Here is a 19,354-nt window from a genome sequence, read left to right on the forward strand (position 1 = left end):
GTCATGGAAAGTTCCATGGAAGGAAAAACTAATTGGAAAAGTATTTTGTCTGAAGAATGCTGTCAAAGCTGTCTGGGCTTCCATTATGTCAGACTGATAACCTCTGTGCCATTCTGCACTGATGCATTTATTCATGCAAAAAATGCCCTAACTAAGAACCGAGTGCATAAACTGTGTATTTTTCACTAGACCCACATTTCAGAAGCAGATCTGAATTAGAGTCATGAGCTTCACTCATGTTCATTTTGTTGAATCTAGGTTTCTGTTGCGTCTATTTTGAAGCTTTTAGTCCAAAAATGTCCAAACTCGGCCAACTGATCCGACTTTAGCCAACTGCACACATGCACCTCGCTGTGAAACGACATTCCTGTGCATTTAATAAGGGAGGAATCTGCAGACAAATTCCGATGTTTCCCAAATTCCAGGGCTCAAATATAGAAATGTGCCACAGTGCAGCCTTAACAATGGCATCCAGAGGAATTCATTGATATGAGGTGAATAGATCTCCACTCAGCCTTCTACTGATCAGTTAATCAATAACAGTTTGTGGTTACTTCAGGACCTTGAAGGGTAGTAATTAATCACAGTGCTTTCCGGGGATGTTCGGAACATGTCTGCGCCGTGAAGCCGGCGTGGTTTGATCAGATATGGCCCCAAAAAAAAAAAAGCATGGCAAAAATTCTAAGTAAAAAGAGTTTTAGAAGCATGCGCAAAAAGCAAAAGAAAATATTGATGCAGTCCATTTTGTAGCAGCTCGAGAGTATTGTTTGCTGTCTGCACAGACAGAAATCGGATTATAAATTATGCACAACTTTGACGCATCATAGTATGTGGAAGGTTATCTGGGAACTTTTGGGGGGGAAGGGGATTTAAAATTTAAAGGTCTACAAATCTGAAATGCTTAAAATTTCAAATTAATTTTAAGAACGGCCAGCGAGTCTCTCTTTTTCTTCCATCCGACGAGAAAATGTTGGTGCAGGTTTTTGTGATGGGCTAGATGGCCAAGTTAACACACACAAAAAGAGGTGCTACCCGTTGCCATGGTAGCGGCAAGTAATTAGCACAGAGAGAGAAGGACAGAGGAAGAGGGGGAGCATGTTTTTTTTTTCCCCTTCTTTATTTTTTTCTTGCAGGAGTGGGATGTTGGCCTGCTTTCAGGAGGAGGAGGAAGAGGAGGAGTTGGATGAATTAACGCCGCAGGTTTCAGGTGGTGCAGACAGTCACAGACGAGCTGGATAGCAAAATTGGCACTTTTTTCCTGTTCCTCCTTCCCAAAAGCCTTCATCTCATGTTTACATAGAGAGGAGGTGGTGGGTGGGGAAGTGGATCTGGATTCAGCTGTTGATCTAGATCATGCTGCTACAGACCCCCCCCCCTCTTCCCCAAACCCCACCATCCCCCTCCTCATCGTGTACAAACGGATGTGTCTGTCCATCTGTTGGTCATGTGATGCCTTCCTTTTTTTTTTCTTTTTTTTCTTTTTTTTTACAAAAATACAGAAGATACAGGTGATGATTCCCCCCCCAAAAAACTGTCAATCCGAAAGTGCAAAGAGACTGTTGAAGGTCCAGGATTCACTTCCTTCATCAGTCTGCTCCAAAAAAACAAAACACACACACACACACACACACACAAAAATACACTCTTATAAAACAATGCCTTTGTGCATTCGCTGCCTCTCCACTGAAAACGCCCACGCGCTTTTCGGAGCAGTATTTGCCCCCCTGCTCATCAAGCGTCGAATGTCTCCCTCCGTCGCCGCGGCTAATGGCAGCCGGGAGCCCACGGGCGCTTATATTGGTAAGAACAATTATGCAGATGTGCGCTAAAACCACTTTGGTGCCATAATCCGACAATCAGTCCATTATTGTAATTGTCGTTACAGGCGAGTGGGCGATTATAGGCTTCGTCTGAGACGCCAAAGAACAGGCGGAGCGGCGTTGTTGTTTTTTTTTTCTTTCTTTTTTTTTTTAATGCAAATCTGACGGGGGCCCATTTAATGTGTCAGATGGAAACTCGCCGCGTTTCAGAAGTTCTGCTGGGGCCGGGCAAGGGAATTCAATTAAAAGACGTCCACAAGAGACTCATGGCAACTCTGATCCGAAAAGCGCCTTAAATGGATTCCCACGGTGGTGGCAGCATTATGCTTTTCTTGGGCGGGGATGGGGAAATTGACCCAAGAGAGTGGGAAGACAGGATAGCATCTATTCAAACCTGCAAGAGGTTAAAGACAACACTAAACATTCAATTAGTGCTAATATGGAGTAGATCCGTTTTTTAAAAATGGCTTAATCAAAGTCTAGACCTAAATTAAATAGTTTGTAGCAAGTTTTTTTTTATGTATTTCTCTAGAGTTAAACGCATGACACACACACACACAGCATATTTTACTCAAAGCTCAGGCGGGTCAAAGGTCATTCCATACTTCATCTAATTAGTTTGAGTACAGTGTGTTCAATCGGCGAAGCGTCAGCTGAGAGCGTTGGGGTGTCATGTGGCGACATGGGGCAACATGTCGGCAGGAAAATAATATAAATAAATAAAAATGTGGTCACCTTAAAGAGGAAGGCGAGGAATGTCTCTCCTCCTCCTCCCCTTCAGTCATGGGTTCTCCACTGGGTAATCGCATACCAAAAACACAAGAATTTCTCCTCTCTCCAGGCTGGGACTGCCTCCCTCTGCGCCCCCCCCCCCTCTCTGTCTGCATGTTGTTAGCATAGCTTAACGGGGCCAAACCGGAAGCTGCACACCAGTGATAGTGTTGAGAGTAAAAGCATTTGGTTCAGTCAGACTGATTATTTTTTTTCTTCTGCCGAATGGATTTAGATGGCCGTTTGACAAAATTACTTGTCTTTTTTTCTATTTCTTTCAAAGTTACATCGTGCGATTAAAAAAATTTGTGAATGCAACATACTGTATGTTGGAGCTAACAATTGAGCAAGAAGCACTCTTCAGTGTGAAGATTGAGAAAGTTTAATATCTTCACTGTCAATAGGGTGTAGAAGTGGTGTTGCTCCTGTTTCTTTCTTTCTTTCCTTCTTTCTTTCTATAATTTTTGCTCCCTAATGTTTTGTAGTCCAAAAAAGAAAACCTTGCCACCATCTTTCTTAATTAGAATGCAACACCAGCAGATAACAGGAAGGCTAACCGACAGGGAAGTTGCTCCTTTTGGTCATTCTACTTCTGTCTGTTGTGGGACATGTTTTATGGGGGGCGTTTTTTTGTGAAAAGTTTAGTGGAAGAAAAAAACCTGTGGTACAACAAATGTGTCCTGTGACATTATCAACGTATTTATCAAGGAGTGAGAAGAAAGTGAAGAAGACCTCAGAACGGTTGAAGGCTAACAGCTAGCCAGATGGCTTTTATGTCTTAGCCATGCAAAATGATTCAAGATTTAAAAAAAATGATCCAACAACGTATAAGTGAAAATAAAATAACTCATGATTTAATAGGCCATAGCAGAACATATTTGTATTTAAAATAATTTTTAGCAAATTTTTGTCACCTCTTCTGGTTTGCTGAATTTGGAGTTTTATGAGCTGCAACAAATATATACATCTTTTAAATTGAACTGTTGAATTCAGTTCCAGTGTTTCAATTAAAAGCACGTGCGCCACAAAACAAACATCCTCTCTTTGTTGGACGCGCACTGCGCTTTTATTTCGAAAGGCTTTAACCGGAAGCCTAGTTGTGACCGCGGGCAGCTTGACGGCGGTGGCAGCGCTTCTGAGAGCGGCTTTTCAGAGCGATTCCCAAAGTGCTCCTAATGTGAAAAATACAGAGAAAACGCCGGGCGCATTCCTGAGACAGGCATGCCAAACCGAGGCAGACCGAGCACCCATGGTTGTGTGTGTTTGTGCGCGCGCGCATATACACGCACACACACACACGCACACAAACATACACACACATACCACGCGAACGCACAAACCGTGCGTCTCTGCGGGGGTGGAGGTCTTGGAAAGACCACACACTTTGCGCATTGCCCCCGCCACACACACACACACACACACACACACACACACACACACACACACGGAGACACAAAATCGCACTCTAACTAAAGTCACGAACTAACAAAGAAAGTGTACATAGAATTAAAAAAGCACCTAAAAGTCAACGGTTTTAGCTTAGAAAACTACTTTTAAAGCGTTACAAATAAGAGCTCTCTTTTGGACTCGGGAAGGACTGAATGTGCTCCCTGGAGGTCCCCGCATGGCCAAGGCAAAGCACAGCCGAGCAAAAGAAGGGGATCTTCAGCCTCAATGGATTCCCCCCACTCCTCCCCTCCTCGCTTTCGAGCCCGGTGGTAAAATCGGAACCGCGAATCCCGACTGCTTCTCACGCTTTTCTGCCCGATCACACGCCAGCGTTGCGCAATCTGCACGGAGAGCAGGAGCGAAGAAGCGGCGAGGGGGAATAATAACAATTAAAAAAAAGTGTGTTAGTTAAACTTCCCCACTTTTCTCGCCACCCCCCTCCCGCCCCAAAAAGGACAACAGCCGACCGAAGATGGAGAAAGTTCCTTCATTCAACCCTCCCCTGGAGATAAAGTGCCCCGTCTGAGAGAAGAAGCGGCTCCACTTACCGTGACTGCGTCTGCTTGGCCGCATGTCCCCACGAGAGTGCTGTGTATGTGCGTATCTGTGTGTGTTGTGTGTGTGTGAGAGTGTGTGTGTGTGCGCGCACAGGACGCATGCCGACACCAGCGGTCGGAAGCGTAGCGCAACACGTCAACGCGTGTTGCTTCCATATTATGAGAGGGAGGGGGGATTGTTAAAGCTGCTGCCGGATTTAGGGGTGCACAAACATGGGGTTCGGGGACCTCTAGGGGACCCCTCCAAACACAAATCTAAAAAAAATATTGCTTTGAAAAAATCTATCTATCTATCTGTCTATCTATCTATCTATCTATCTATCTATCTATCTATCTATCTATCTATCTATCTATCTATCTATCTATCTATCTATCTATCTATCTATCTATCTATCTATCTATCTATCTATCTATCTATCTATCTATCTATCTATCTATCTATCTATCTATCTATCTGTCTGTCTGTCTGTCTGTCTGTCTGTCTGTCTGTCTGTCTGTCTGTCTGTCTGTCTGTCTGTCTGTCTGTCTATCTATCTATCTATCTATCTATCTATCTATCTATCTAATCTGCAAAGCTTTTTAAAATGTCTAAGTCACGCATTTGATTCTGCTGTGTCATGATAACGACCCCCCCACAATCCGCCCAAAACTTTCTGCACGCCCCTGTGCAAAACAAAATAGTTCACTAAAGTTCAAGAGGTCTCCATTTACCCAGTGTTATTGATCAAATTTTGAGTCAAAGTAGCTAAAAAAAAAAAGATGATAATAAAACAAACAAAAGCAAAAAAAGCTTTCAGTTGCTGCATACTCAGGTGGTTCATCTAGTATCTCATCAGCAGCGGATTAGTGCAGAAATGTTGAATATTAAAGCTGAACACCTCCACCCACCCCTTCGCCACACACACACACACACACAAACACACATCAATATTTAGAGTGTTATTCAGGACGCATCTCTGAATTCGAGGACATGCCGGGACGTCTTTGTGTGATTTTTTTTGTGTTTTGTTTAGTTTTTTTTTTCCCTCCACACCCTGAAACAAATGAATGAACCCGGCAGCAGCAGCAGCAGCAGCAGCAGCAGCAGCAGCAACGCCGCTTCACTGCTGTTTTTAATTGAACAGATAACAACCCTGAATGGTTTTGTCTGCAGTGGAGAGGCAGCCTGGGAGATTTGTACTCCTGCTGCTGCTGCTGCTGCTGCTGCACTCCTCACACAAATGCCTCGCATTTTCTTCTCTGCAGAGAGGCATGCAGAGATCCACAAAAATAAAATAAAAAATAAATTAAGAGAGAAAAGAAAGACTGAACGTGCAACACATGTACAAGGACAGAAACACAAAGTGCTTACCAATAAGCTTCATCCAGGTTGGTAAACCCAGGGTTTGTCTCCCACCAACAGCTGCTGGGATCTGCCTCTTCATTTCAGGATTTGCATCTTTCTCTCTTTCTCTCCCCCCCCCCTTCATCCTTTCTCTGCTCTCCCCTTGTTTCTACTCTGAATCCTTTAAGTCTGATCAATGGGCAGCCGGTGAAGCAAGCTCTGCTGCCTCCACCTCCCTCAGATTTGTGTGTTTGAGAGAGGAGGCTTCCAACCCACACAGCACTCTCCGGAGCTCTCAGCCTCCACAGTTGACCACTCCACATCCCCCCCCCCCCTCTCCGCCCCCCCGCACTCCCCTCCTTCACCCCCTACGCATCACTTGTGTGCGTCTACACCTACACAGAGTAGTGCCATTAGAAGTGAAGTGCACATTTCTCCCTCCGCCTGAAGTTGATTCTTTATTTTGAACGCGCGTCTTAGAGGCAAAGCATCCTCCGCAAAAAAAAAAAAAAAAAGAAAAAAGAAGGGGGGGGGGGGGGGTTGCTCTGAACACCTGTGACTCATGTCTGATCCCGCAGAGCAGCTTCTTATAATGGACATTAGTTAGTGAGCAAGAATAATAATTAAAGAAAGGAAGAAAAAAAAAAAAAGGCCAACTTTGGTGAGCTTATTTTAAATGAGGCGCATTATAGAGCAAAGCCGCACTGCAACGCGGTTATAAATAGGGATCTAAATGCATCCTGCAGGAGCCGACAGATGAGGATAAACGCACGGATTCAATTCCAATAACTGACCCCCCGGCACCACGCAGGGATTTCAAGCAACAAAGAGGATGGACTGTGAAAAGGGGGAGAGAACAAGGACCCTCTCGCAGCTCCGAGATGAAACCGAAATAGCCGTAATGAGCCCAGAGTGGCATCATGAGGGGCACGGCTGGCTGACAGATGTCATTCACAAAGCGCGATAATTACCACGCAGACGCAGAGACGTCGCTGGAATAAGTGGGAAACGAGCGTGGAGGTGGTTGCTATTTAGTGGCGGGGAGTGCTTTCCAAGTTCGTGTGCAAAATAATGGCAAAGAAAGAGTGATCACAGTAGAGGGTTTTCGACTTATTTACTGTATGGGCAGTTGCCCAGAGTGGTATTAGAAAGGAGGCGGACAGGTACGAGATTAAAAACAAGCTAATGTTTCTGTCAGTTTGGGTCTGACAGAGAAGTTGGCTATCTCAAGACACAAACTGACATACATGTTGCCCCCAAATAAAATCTAGAAGTCCTTGAAAGGAAGTGAATTTCACTTTATAGTAAGATGTAAGAAAAGTAAGAAGTTCTGTACAATATGTAGCCTACAGCGAAACATGGTGGTGGCAGCATCAGGCTCTGGGGATTCAGAGATGCTGCATAAATATATAGGAAAAACTGAAAGTGACGGGAAACTTCATATCTAAGGATGACCCAGTCAAATTCCAGACTTAAAATTCAACCGAGGAGCCGTGGATGTTCACCCAGTCTGTCTGCGCTCGAGACATTTTGTAAAAGAAGAGCATAGGCAGAAAACCACGCCTCACTTTTGTCCTGCTGTCAAACTTCCACTTGCAACTGACACTCTTAAGTCAATCTTTCTCATCCTCACAGTGTTTTTTTTTTTTTTAGAAGAAGAAAGAAACAAATGATGGTAATAAATCGTCTCATTTCAAACTAATTCCTGCTGATCTGTTGCGCTGCCATAACGGAGACACACGCTCTGTGTGTGGGCTTGACTGGCAGCGCCTGCGTCCTCACCAGACACACGCAGGAGGAGAACCGAGCGTGGCGACAGGTACCGCTCTAATCAATCACAGTGGAATCCGAGAGAGGGATGCCAACAACTGTGTCATTCACGAGAATCGGAAGAGTATAACAACGTGAGAGTTCTCTAACAGGCAACGTGAGTGCAGACAGTGTTAAGTGTTTTATTGGTTAAAGAAAAAGAAGTAAACGTCAAGTCTGCTGTGGGTAGTTCAAGTAAACGACAATTAGAGGTGAAAATATGCCATGCAACATTTTGAAGGAGGTAAAGTGATGAACTGTTGGGAAGCTGTGAGAACGCACAACTCCCACACTGAGATCCACTTCACTGACCAATCTGAGAACAAGTAATTGGCTTGAATTTGCCATGCAATAAAATTAATTATGAAATGTGAAACTTCATCATAAAGGGTTTTTTTATTTTATTTATTATTTCCAAATGAAATGATTGAACCCCTCGAAGTCTCGTAAGTAATAGTGTTACTGCGGCAAATTCCTGCTTTTATTTCAATAAGTTTCAGTGATGAAAGATTATCATCTAGTGGATACTGCCTTTAAGTTATGAAATGATAATCGAATCCCTCCCTCTCTGAGAACCCATCAGGAGACTTTGAAATTGTTGTGAAGGAATGACGGAGCATTTCAATGGAACAGACTTTGACTAGGCCACAGCAAAACCTACATTTTGATCAATGTTTTGATTGGTGTTTTGCTGCTGTTGGTTGGAAATTTGCTTTTGTAAACTTTTCCAGACAGACAGGAACTCTGTTTCTAATTAAATTTGTGTTTGTTTTTCTTTACTTATTTATTTTGTTATTGTTGACTGGATTGATTTGATGCTTTTCTTTTTGAGGGATCATGTACTTAAGCAAGTAAAGTGGTTGAGCTGAAGGAAAAGCTCACCCAGGGTGCCATTTATGTAAGACTGGGTAAAGCGTTTTCTTCATTCTTCTTCAGACTGTTTACATTTGGACTGTGAAGCTTATAGTTTTGCTGTTGTCTTCCTCCCTGCTGGGCTGCTGCAATGAAAGCCCTTAGCGGCTCTAATCTCTTTGAAACACAAAGTTTCTCATAAACAGAATTTTCTTGAAAAATCCCGATGTAATCGTGTATCCCCTGCACATGTGAAGGAACTCATTTTCCGTTGGCTGGTTAGTTCTGTGAGCTGCCTGTCTGAGCGACAGTCATTTACATAGGTAATGGTAGGGGTAGTGCTCAAAAATGTGCGTGGGTGGAATAGATACAATCCTCTACCAGCATTCAAAACCAACCAGGAGGAGAGAGAGCTGCATGCACAGAGGGAAGGAAGACAGAAAAGGAGATGTAGGTATCATGCTCCTGAAGCACTCGGAAATGATGGGTAATTACATTTCAAATTACCAATGGGAACCACAGCAAACTCGCTTGCTTTGGTGTGCAGGGAAATTCATCAAGAGTGCTGAAATCAGTGTGCAAGGGGTAATTTCCAGAATTTGTGCGTTCAGGCGATGTTGATTTGCATAGATGGGGAGAAAAGAGGGTCAGTTCAGCAGAAAACAAAACAGATGTATTTTGTATCTCATATTGAATATCTTTAGTTTGGAGACGTTGGATGAAAATCTAAAAGACGGAAAAATTTCAGTCAATGTCTCTCTAAAGAGACATTCATCTTTGTTAAGCCTCACAGCATTACTCATAATAATCCCATTGTGTTGTGCAATATTGGAAATTTAAAAGTTGGATTTTGAGATTTTGAACTGTTGTCAAAGCAGACATCTGCAGAGAAATCAAATCCATCGTCACTCATTGGCAAACTCCAGGCCATTCTGGGTGATCTCAAGGTTCTCCCTCGCCAGAAAAGAGATGCAGTCCTCCTGAAGTTCTCATTGGTCCAGAGTTTGCAGAATTCAACTGCACCAGAAGACCAAAGCTGTGAGCCAAGGACGAGAATCTGAGGCTACATTTTGGCTTAAGGATGTATTACCATTTGTTTCTGGGAGAGTACTGACCTCCGATGTTTCAGTAGGTGCATGTAGCTAGATCGGCTCCCACCGAGAACTGAAAAAAATCAATGGTTTATTGCTTCAAGTTGAAGATATACTCTGTTTTATCAAGCTAGTTTTCAGCAGAGACTGCACAGTTTTGTTTGCCTAAAATGTGACGATATCCCATTGTGGAATCAGAGATTTGTGGAATCGACAAATTTATGTCGTGTCAACAGAAACTAAGGTCTGAGGTTTCTGAAACCTTGATGGCAATATTAAGAATAGAAGCGGTTTGGAAGACTGACGGGAGTCTAACATAGTGCTAGCAAGATGTTGTTAATAAAGAAGCCGTTGAGTGTATAAGACGAGGAAACCAACAGTTACTTTCGCTTGAGCAATTTGCAAAAGTATGAATGCAGGAAAAATGTGGCAGAAATCTTGTTCTACAAAATTTTCAATGCAGCCTGTCAACACTGGACTGGATTCCTGCAGCAGACCTACTTGCATGATTTGACAGAAGGTTAGAGAAATGCTTAAGCAATAAACAACAGCACATGCATTTTCAAATAGGTTCAAAACCATATACATTGGTCTCTGGCTGTGTACCAGCAAGTTGAACTGGGTGTACAGCTTTTATGTACATTTATCTTTTCCCTCCTTCGTATTTCACTAGTCTGATTGTTGCTATGAAATGTGGTGTGGGACAAAAGGAGACCCAGAAACACTCTGACCTCCTAGAGAGGCCTCTCTCTCTCTCTCTCTTCTTCTCTTCTCACCCTATTTGTATCCTTTTCTTTCCTCCTCCATTCAAAGCTTGTTTTTCTCTTTCTGCCTCCCTTACTTTTTCTCTGTCTCTCACTCCTTCTTTCACTCTGTCAGGCTGTTGTACTTTGATGTGGTGCTGGTCCAGGTACTCTCGCCTGGCCTCCTCCTTCGCACGGACACGCACGCACACACACACCCACACACATGCAATTCTTGTCCGAGAACAACACAAGCCGATGCGTGCGCGGCCTGAAACACACAACCAGGCTCTCTCACAAACAGGAATGTGTGGGAATCTCCCCTCTGGCTACCTCTGTAACCTGCATCTGAAGCTGGTAAGGGGCCAAGAAGGCAACAGACCCAGGAGACTGAATGCAAATAGCGAAGAAGCTAGTAGGCTGCCTGGCTGAGATCAAAGATCCCCTCCGCATAGCTCAACTCTACTAGACATGCATGAACAACACTGGCTTCCACACATGCTTTACGCCTGTGCGTGTGTGTGTATTTGTTTTTCTAGGTGTGGGACATGCGTGCACGTGCAAGCTCGCCTGGTGTGTTTGCACGTGGGCAAGCAGGATTCTGGGGGCTGCTGGTGTGACAGCGGTTAGGATTGGTTTTAGCAGCTCTGATACTTTCAAGGAATTTCTGCTTTAGGCAAATGAGTCAGACTGATTACATGATTACTGACCTTGGTGCATGTAGCTTCAGACGCTAGCAGGTAAATAAATATGATTAGCCAAACATTTTGCATCCTATGTTGGTAATACAGCCAACAGAATCTAAACTTTTATCAGGGTTTGCAGACTATAAAGGTGTAAAGTTGTTCTCTGTGTCTGGATAGGAGTGTACCTTGAGATGGACTGTTCTCCATGTCCTTTCCTTCATGTGTCCACTATGTCCAACTTATGATGGCTATTTCCAGAGGAATAATGCACTATACCACAAAGTATCCTAAACTAGTCTTTTGAACGCCACAGTATGTTCACTGAACTCCAATGGCAATCAATGGAATCACTGATGTGCAGCTTACAAATCTGCAGCAACTTTGTGTCGATGTAGACCAAACTCTATGAGGAATGTTCCTGACATCAGTGTCATTGAATCTATCTGACGGGAACATGGTTCAACCTGGTAGCAAGATGCTTTAAATTAAGTCTCTACTGATATATGAACAAACCTTGTTCTATGTCCAAATCTGAAACAGGTGAAATCTTCTGCTATGCCAAACTTGATGTTGCAGTTGATTTGCAGGAGCTGGAAGACAATAGAAACCTCTGAAGGCTGTCTGTCCATATAGAAAGTAGAGGAGTTTACCCAACAATCATTGGAATGCTGGTTCGATTCCTGTTCTACCATTGGTTCAGGAGCACCAATGGTGCAAAACGGCTGCTTGCATCTGTCAGACTGCCCAATGGCAGTCTATTAAAGTTGAAATGTTGATGAACTTTGGGGATACAAGAAGTCTGGACAGCAACCAATTTGTTTATTTGAGGACACACCTTAATATCAAAACAAATATTTGAATTCTAGAGAATTTGCCTTGTGACAGTTCTTCAGAAATGGGACCAGTCAAAGTAAAACAAGAAACAAGACAGAACATGGCTGAAATAGCAGAGGTGATGAATTCAAGAAAGATCAGAAATTAAAATTTTTTTGACTGTTGGCCAAGAAACTCCCAACATGTGAAGCCCCAAGTGGAGATGTAGAAGGCTTGGTTTGTTTTGGTTTTTCCCTTTTTCATTTATTTTTGCCAAAGTGGAGAAGCTTAGTTTGTCTCTATCATAAGCAGAATGAAAACAATCCAGACTATCTTTGGAGGAGATTTTGTTGAAATCAGCAAATTTATTTAAATTTGGCAGCCTGTGACTAAGTACATGTGCCAAAAAAAAGGGGGGAGAAAAGTTCTGCTTTTAATTGGATTTAAGTGCACCAAAAGGAAGAATGAGTTCAAGTGCACTAAAGAGAGTTAATTGAAAAGCAGGGTACAATTAAGATGTGCTGTGATGATAGACTATGAGGACACAGGCACACAAACAGACTGCACTGCGCGCAAAATCAATCCACGTCAAGAAATACGACTTGAGATTTTCCAGATTGCAGTACAGCAGACTTAAACCAGAATGCAGTGGTTTTATGTTTTGGTTGCATCTTGAAAGAGTTTTATAAGCAGCCAGTGGGGAGTTGGCGTCTCCTTGTGTTGAGTAAGGGCACTTTGTCTTCTTCTACCCCGTCCCTATAGCTCACAGGTGTCAAAGTCCAGTCCTCAAGGGCCGGTGTCCTACTGTTTTTAGATGTGCTACAGGTGCAAAACTTTGGAATGAAATGGCTTAATTACCTGCTCCTTGTGTAGAGCAGTTCTCCACAGCCTTGCTAATGACCTAATTATTCTATTCAGGTGTGGTCCAACAGTGTCACATCTAAAAGTTGCAGGACACTGGCCCTCCAGGACTGGAGTTTGACACCCCTGCTATAGCTGGAGGAATTTCCTGGATTCTGATTGGTTTTCAGGAGGCTTGGCTGTTTTGTCAATTAGAACCACCTGGTGCCAATTAACTCGAGGCAAGGTGACTGAGGCACATTTTCACCTCTTAGCCGCTACAAAGAGTCAATCATTAACTTACATTTAATTGGGAAATTAAAAGAAATATAGAAGTGAAAATGGAACGGTAACGGGAAAATACTTTAGGTAGCGACTAATAGACTTGTGAACGTCTTGTTTTGTTTAACTTCCGGTGCGGCAGGCGGGCGTTTCCAACAGAAAGGTACCAGACGGAGGCTGCACCCCATGCGCTCCTCGCCCTACTCTAAATGGTGTTAAGGTAAGCTCACAATTGGTTAATATGATGTTTGTAACATTATGAACTTGTGCTGCTTTTAGGTTTTAGTTTTAGTGTTTTCAGTGGAACAGAAAATGGCTCCAGGTTTAAAGGGTAAAATTACTACTTAATAAAGAATATTATTAGACACTCAAAAAATATAAGTTGTGTGCTATTCTATTTTTTTAAAGACAAAAGTAAATTAATTAAATAACTAACTGATATCCACAAATGACAAATTGAGGCATTGACAGGTTTTGATTCAAATTACCTTGTTTTTTGCCTAATATTAATTTGCATATAAATTTAGTATAGGGTAGTTGTGTAGTGAATAATATAATAATTTTGTTTTGGTTGAATATTATAAGAATATATATCTCTGCTGGACTATCTTGAGGACAAGACATGAAAACACCAAATGAAACTCTAATTATTTTTACTACAGAGCGAAAATGAGCATTAAAATTTATGCGTCCTCGATTTTAAATATATTTTCTCTTTTTTTGAGAATGAACATTTTATTTGATGAAAAATATCCGTCTACAATCACACGTTTTCTCTGTGAAAGTAACACAGTACCCTCTTTGTTTTATAATTTTCAACTTAAGACAGGTTTATTTGAGCACTTGTGGTAGTAAAGCTTTATTAAATTTTGTTTTAGTTGTTGGCATTATATGTTGGCGTGTCACCAATTTAAATATGGCCAAAAACGATAAAAGGACCCAAAAAAATGATGTACATACAAGGGTTATTGTAGAATATATAAATATTATTAGCGAAATAATAAACAAAATGGCTTTTTTAATCTTTCACCTGAGATAATATTTGTGGAGTCAGTTGGCTGAAAGCTGTTTCACTCACCATCATGGTGTCTTTAAAATAGCTTACAGCTATAGGAACCATTTATAGCCCTACAAAATATGTAGGGTTATGTTTGGTAAAATTTATTTGCTAATCAGCTTAGATTGGAAAGTTTATTGATGTAGGACTTCAATGGGGAAGTGTGTGTGTGTATGTTTTGGGAGGTGGTGGGGGTATTGAGTGTGTGTGTGTGTGTGTGGGCTGATGGAGACGAATAACCAAAACTTTCAGTCTCTTGCCTGCAGCTGTAACTGCGATACAATTATAAAGTATACAATATTCTAAAGTATTATATCCTTTGCCTCCCACCTCAAAATATTTGCATTTTTGTGTTGTTCTTTCACAAAAAATTCCACTAATATACAGTAAAGTTTGTGGTTGTAAAGAAAGAAAAGTTATCGTGATCTAAACATGTTTGCATAGCAATGTTGGTAACAATTTTTATAAGGTATAAAAGGTTGTTAATCAAGCTGCTACAAGATACTTTCTAAACATAGCATTGAGCAGATGTGGTGAAGTTTCAAGCACCCACAGAGATAGGGGTAATTATGCAAACATTGCTCTTCTACTTTCAAATGAATGTTTCTGCACCGTCTGAATGTATTAAAAATAAAGTAAACAAACAGTGACAAAGATAATAAGTTTGTGTGTTGTAAGAAGTCTGCTGTGAAAATGTGAGGAAACTCTGAGACCAGATGATTCATCTTTACGTTCTGCACCTTTTATTTGTATTGGAAACAGGTTTCATAATCCGTTATTCAGGTTTTATTACACTCAGTAGGTTTATGAATCTTTTGGACTTCCTGACCTGCTTCCTAAAAGTGTTATTTCACGTTCCAAAGTTCCCCAAAAAGCGCTGTCCACCAGTGGATTTCAGGAAGAAAACAACACCAAAAAAGCTCTCTGTCTTGTACTTACCTGCCAGTGCGGACGATTGCCTCAGTTTTTTTTATTATTTCAAGTGCATAATAAAGCGCTGTGTGTACTTATCTCGTGTATGAGAGGAGTGAAGATGAACACATGGGCCGCGTGGGCGTCTTCTGGCAAAGAGCAGCTACGTTCTCTCCATTTGAACAAAAGGCAAGAAATGCAACATCTTATTCCTGCCAGTTAAATCTCAACGTTAATCTGGAAAAATGTCACAGATTCAGCCGAATTCTGGGTGGCGTTGCTTGTGGAAAAGCGTGACATTTGGTGTTAAAGCGCCAAAGAATTGAAGAAAGGTGAGGATGATACTTTGTCATTGGGTGACTTACGTGTGTTGAGTCTTAATAAACAGTGAGAAACTCAGAAATCCTTGGCTTATACTCTTATTGAAGCTCAACATTGGACTCAGCTTTCATATGCTTTCTTTCCCATGATAGAAGAAGCAAACACAAATTTCTTTCTGTCGCGCACACACACGCACATTGGCAGCAACACACACAAATCCCGGCTATTGAGTGCAACGTGAATCATGCTTCCAGACAATATCTTTGTCAAACACTCTGGCCTTGACGGATAGACGCAGGCAGATTTGCAGAGCCATGGCAACAGTCGAGTGTGAATCCCGCTGATGAGAGGAGAGTGTTTGTGCTTTAGAGAAATTGTTCGGTTAATTCCAACACACAGCCTGCTGCACTTTCAAAAGCTGTCGCTGCGATGTACAAGGTTGGAAAGAAAGTCTTGTTCTGCTTTGTGTCGCAGCTAAATGTTTCAGATCAACACGAAAATGTTAATATCAGACAAAGATGACCTTAAAAAGCAATTTTCAAAGGATTTTATCTATTTAGTAAAAAAAAATCTCTTCATACCAATCAAAATGTGAAGAAAGTATTTTCTCTCTTGTTAAATCATGAATTAACTACAGTAACTAAATCATTTTAATAAAATCGGTCTGACAACATAAAGTAGGCTAAACAAACTGAAAAAGCAACACATCTTTCCTAAATCTAAGTTAAATAAGAAACAGGGAAACAATACCTGACATTTATTAGTCTGCAAATCCATTTCTATGGCATAGCAAATCCACTCAACCACAGACAAAACCGCTGTATGTATGGAGAAAACATCGAACAGCTGTGAACTTTCCTGAGAGACCAAAGCTTCTAGGAAAATATTCTTGTAATGGCGGGAACTTTTTGAAAGCTTCCTGTTGCTTCTGTTGTGAAACTAAAAGTGTTTCTGAATAGCCTAGCATGGCGATGTCCGTGTTGGGACTGCATTTCTCCCTTAGTATCTGCTCAACTTACTAAAAGTCATCAAATCAGTTGCAGAAGTTCAAACTTGCTTAGAATATCCAGCAGGACACACCAACTAACTGCTCCTCTCAAGGGGCCCAAATAAAACAAAATGGAGGTTTTGAAGTGGCCTAATCAAAGTCTGAACATGAACAGAACCCCTCCTCCCTTAGTGTCTGAACTCAACGACTACAAAGAAAACTGGCCTCTTAGGTTGATTTATGTAAATTTTCTCCCATAATACAGCAAACTGAGTCATGAAAGCTGCATTTTATATTGACTTAAATTATATTTGTCACATAATTAGTCTGATCTGAAACCTATAAGTGTAAAAAAAAAAAAATAGGAGGGAATAATTTTCCACAGTGATAAGGTTGAAGTGGGGAAAAGAAGATTAATAAATGACATGCATTAAATTTTGTTGAACCCTCTGCCGCTCAAAATGAACCAGGTTTATTAACATTTTTCATATTTTATTATGCCAATCAGTGAAATGCCTTCAGTTGTAGTTTAATATTTTATATTCTTTCCTCTAATTTCCTCTTCCAAACCCCAAACCGCATGACGGTTTGACAGGAACGGCTTTCTTACTGCAGCCGAAAGAAGCTTTGTGCAATTGGACAACGCAAAAATATGTCAAAAGAAAATGTAAGTGAAAAAAAAATAAAAAAAGGGGTGAAATGTCACAGTAAAAAGGCCCACAAACACACGCTCTGAAACCCACTCACTCTGGACAAGAGTCCATAAAAGCTGAGCGTGGGTGAAAGTGGCAGAGAGGAGGAAAAAGGAGGCAGGTGATGAGGAAGAAAAGGTTGCTTTCACATCCTGGTCTGATGCCGAGCCATTCAAACTGCGGTGCATTACCCACAATCGGGGGCGTCAGTGTTTTTTTTTTTATTTTTATTTATTTATTTTTTTAAGAAACGCACATGGGAAAAGATGCAGGCAGCTGACAACATGTCTGAAATTGAAATGCATTACAGGATTGATGCTGTCGACGTCCTTTAGAGAGTCTGGCTGTTTTCCTTTGGAAGATTTTCTGCAGAGGCAGAAAATTAAAGTCATCTGATGTCTGTTATTGCTTTATCTTTATCTAGCCTGGCAAAAACAGATTAAAGAGTAAATTTTTTTTATATCAAAACAAAATGTAGAATGACACAAATTAGACAAAGTCATGTTTTCTTACTTTCCTAACTTGGAATGTTTCTGTATTATTTTCTTACCTTATTATTATTTTAACTTTTATATCTGTGCAAATGATTATCAGGGCTCTTAATTGTTCTATTAAACATCACTCAATCTTCCTCTTTGTAACTATGCTGGAAATCAGTGAAGTACTGCTCTGTCTCTCAGTGGTTTAAAGAAACTGTTGAATTATTATTATGTTTTTTTAAAAATATATATATTTATTAAGTTTTCAAAATACACCATACATAAATCATACACAAGAGTATGAAGCATATATATAACAAATTACTGTATAAGAAAAATATACTATTACCAGTATTGTTTCCTGTTTTCTAGGTCTTCAGGAGCTGGCCGACTGGTTTGCACTGTTTCAATATTCTCACCAGCCAACATGTCAGGGAGGGTAAGCTTTATTTTTGTTGTATAGTTGTATTTTTGTGTGTCATATTTCTGTATGGTCAAATATGATTTGTTTTTCGGAAGGTTTGGTTGAAAAACGACTAAATTTGAACAGTTTTTGACTGTAGATTATTTATTTCAACTGTCTTTCTCAGGGAGAAACATTTTATGCAACATATTTCTCAAGTTATTTAACAAAATAAAAAAAAATGAAGCAGATGCACAAATTTAAATTTATAGTTGATTTTCTCTCATCCACAGACTTTAATTTACAAATAGAGGCTTAAATATTCACATACAACCCAACTAATATTTGTATAAATGTCTCTTATTAAGTTGGATACAACCCACACACTTTTTGTTAGGCTCTGGCATATTTCCAGTTGTATATTTAATCTTTAAATGTAGCAGAATTAGAGAAATTTCTGAAAAATAGTTTCCTTCTCTGGACCCAGCTTCGAGAATAGCTGATACATTTTTAACAAGGTTGAGGTCAGTTCTTGTTAGCCTGGTTCATCCATTCATAAATTAGTCCTGATAGTTCAATATTTTGGTGTGGGAACATGCAGAGGTGTCCATATGTCAACAACCCAGCTGTTCATTTGACTACAGATTGAATAATTCTGGGTTATTTATTATTCCACAAAAGCACCATTTGCAACAAAACAGGCCCACAGTATGATACTGCCAAAATGACACGGGGTCAATACCTCTTTTTGAAATTGAACACAAATTATTTAATTCTGTTTCTACTATCCATCCGTACCTTCATTTTCGATTTTGTGGCTTTGAGAAAATCTTAAATTAGCCCAAAATCATCTAAATTAACCAAATACTTGTATTGCCAGCAGATCCTGCTGTATAAGCAATGGGTAAAAAGGTTAAAAATAAAATAAAAGCTTCATCATGATACTTGAAATAGGAGCCATGTTGTATTGTGTATTGTGTGTTACTGGAGAAAAGCAAGAAACAAGATGATAGTCCAGTCCACATCATGAGTGGCTTCTAAATGTACATGTACTTTCTTCTTTTGTGCGAACTCGGTAAAAGCTGCCCACTACTGAGCTGACTCCATTTGGATTCGTGTGAAATGCATTGTCAGAGTTTGTGGACAAAAATCCATCTCAGGCTTATTTAAAATGAAAAAATAGAAAATATATTATATGAGATGAAAGAGCAAATGGTAGCCAAACCTGTGAAGAGATCAGCGGTGCTATGAATAAACATGAACAGCTCAACCCACGCCAAACCCTCCTCGCTACCTCTCCTTAATACACATAAGCATATCAGGGCAAACTGTCTTCTTCCACACATGCACATGAATAAAAATCACTTCAAAATACAGGAAATATTAGAGTTTTTTTCTGTTTAAGCTCAAATTTACGCAGATTATTTTGTGCACCAACAGCTAAATGATTTTTTTGTATCACTTT

The 19,354-nt window shown here is 40.7% G+C and overlaps 1 long non-coding RNA gene across 1 annotated transcript in view; it reads left to right on the plus strand.

Moving 5' to 3' along the window:
- The first annotated feature begins 12,967 nt into the window (after positions 1 to 12,967).
- Positions 12,968 to 19,354, plus strand: part of LOC122827189 — a 42,705-nt gene continuing 36,318 nt past the window's right edge. The window contains exons 1-2 of the long non-coding RNA XR_006369984.1: positions 12,968 to 13,257; positions 17,859 to 17,925. This is a non-coding gene — a long non-coding RNA (uncharacterized LOC122827189). The remainder of the gene's footprint in view (positions 13,258 to 17,858; positions 17,926 to 19,354) is intronic.

Source organism: Gambusia affinis, linkage group LG24 (assembly GCF_019740435.1).
Source record: "Gambusia affinis linkage group LG24, SWU_Gaff_1.0, whole genome shotgun sequence".
Taxonomy (NCBI): Eukaryota; Metazoa; Chordata; class Actinopteri; order Cyprinodontiformes; family Poeciliidae; genus Gambusia; species Gambusia affinis.